Below are 2,542 nucleotides of genomic sequence, written 5' to 3' on the forward strand. Positions count from 1 at the left end.
ATATCGTTCCTTTCCAAGAAGTACTGATGACTTTGTCTACACCACCTACCATAACCTGAACTCTGTAAGTTCTGCACAATTTTAATTATATGGCTGTATTGCATTTCTAGTATCAAAGACTTTTTGGATGTGACTATGTTTACATATTTCATATGTTTTTCAGAATTTTACCATGTTCTATCTTTTAAATAATTTTACACACAAAATACACACAGTCATTTGATCTTCACCATGTTTCAGATTAACTCTTTCATGGACATGCTTGTGGCAGAGAACAACAATCTGGTCAGCAAAATTGTGATTGGTCAGAGCTACGAGAACCGCCCACTGAACGTCCTGAAGGTAGGTCATGATAAATAATGATGAATGTGTTTAATTTTATTGCAGCTTGATGTCTGAGACCTCTAGTGAAAATGCAATTATTTTCTAATTTTGTACTTTTTCCGCATTACTAATTTAGTGAAATATTTTATATTATGAAGTATCCGTTATATTAACAATTTGAGTGAAAATTTAATTGAAAAATTTACATTCATTTTCTTCAAGAAAACATTAATAAATAATAAGTTAGTTCACCAAACATCAACAGATGAATAAATAATAATAAAAGATCTGTAAGTCTAAAATCTCTACAATATGATACAATATGATGTCACTCCTTCGTTTCAGTTTTAAATTAATTTTTCAAAATTCTAAAACATTTCCGGATTTAAAGATGACATGTAATTTTTGCATCATTAGTTTTTTAACAGAAAAAATTATAATTTAGCTTTGAATCTTTCAGTGTGGTTCACTTTTGGATCCCACTGTATATGTATAGGCCCATATATCACGATTCATACGCAGTATTTGTAAAATAATTATGCATTTATCATTGTGACCTCACGTCAGTTCAGCACTGGAGCAAACCGTCCAGGTATGTGGATGGACACTGGCATCCACTCCAGAGAATGGGTCACCCAGGCCAGCGGAATCTGGTTCGCCAAAAAGGTAAAGCTATTAATCTTTAAGTTAGCAAACACAAACAACTCAACATGCTTTAAAAACAGATTTGAACAGAAATATACTAAAGCATATACCAATGCGTTATGTTGTTTGCAGATCGTGACCGACTACGGACGTGATCCCGTCCTCACCGACATCCTTAACAACTATGATATCTTCTTGGAGATTGTCACCAACCCTGATGGTTTTGAATACACCCACAGCAGAGTGAGTTTTAGAGCCTGATGCCTGGAAGACTTCACATACACATTCAGTTCAGAACAACAATATTTTGAGAATGTATTCCAACCGACTGCTTTTTAATTGCAAATCTGTTTGGTTAAGGACCGCATGTGGCGTAAAACCAGAAAGCCAAACTCTGGCTCCAGTTGTGTTGGAGTTGACCCCAACAGGAACTGGGACGCTGGCTTTGGAGGTGAGATGCTTTTATCATTGCAGTTATACTGTAATAGTATTTGTACAGGCTTCCATAGTAGACCGCTGAGGCAGACCAGCTTAAGAAACATTTTGTCAAATATTGGACAATTTGTCCATTTCTGATTATTGTTACATTCTAATCAATGATGGTGGTTATGGCCCTGCTGTAAGGGGCTTTGAAGATTCCAACAGTATGTAATACTTTCTTGTTTTTCTTGTTTTCCAACTTCAGGTGCTGGTTCCAGTGGCAACCCTTGCACTCAGACGTACCGTGGACCCAGTGCTCATTCTGAGCGCGAGGTCAAGGCCATTGTGGACTTTGTGAAATCTCATGGCAAACTCAAGGCATTTGTGTCCATCCACAGCTATTCCCAGATGCTCCTTTATCCATACGGATACACAAGCAGTCCTGCCAAGGACAAGGCTGAACTGGTATGCATGTGGAACCATACTATTCTAGATATATGTAGCAACAATTCAAATTAATTATGTATTGTCTCTTCAGCATGAGCTCGCCAGGACGGCTGTCTCAGCCCTGCAGTCATTGTATAACACTCGCTACACATATGGAAGCATCATTACTACCATCTGTAAGTTTGATAAGATTCATTTCAGTTCATATCAGTTTTGCACCCTGCTAACAATCTCTCTGTTCACAGATCAAGCCAGTGGAGGCACTATTGACTGGACCTACAACCAGGGCATCAAGTACTCCTACACCTTTGAGCTGAGAGACACTGGCCGCTATGGTTTCCTCCTGCCTGCCAATCAGATCGTCCCCACTGCTGAGGAGACCTGGCTGGCCCTGATAGCCATCATGGAGCACACCAGGAATAATCCATATTAAAAATACAACAATATTTCTGTGACGAGTCAAAGTGAATAAAAGAGTGTTAATAAAAAAAATAAAAAAAAACATTGACGGTTTTATGGATGTTGCTTTAATATACATTACAAATATAAAAAATATATATTGTTCAGCCCTAAATAGTCTCTGGATACTGACTGATATATCTGTACCATATGAAGTATAGGTGTTTATTAGATATATTTTTTTAATTGATCAGTATCAGTTGATATTAGATATTTGATTTATTTAGATAAAATCATTTATTTGACT

The 2,542-nt window shown here is 36.9% G+C and overlaps 1 pseudogene; it reads left to right on the plus strand.

Moving 5' to 3' along the window:
- Positions 1-2,289, plus strand: part of LOC107578439 (carboxypeptidase A1-like) — a 3,687-nt pseudogene extending 1,398 nt beyond the window's left edge.
- The last annotated feature ends 253 nt before the right edge of the window (positions 2,290-2,542 follow it).

Source organism: Sinocyclocheilus grahami, unplaced genomic scaffold, assembly GCF_001515645.1.
Source record: "Sinocyclocheilus grahami isolate Dianchi unplaced genomic scaffold, SAMN03320097.WGS_v1.1 scaffold10213.1, whole genome shotgun sequence".
NCBI lineage: Eukaryota > Metazoa > Chordata > Actinopteri > Cypriniformes > Cyprinidae > Sinocyclocheilus > Sinocyclocheilus grahami.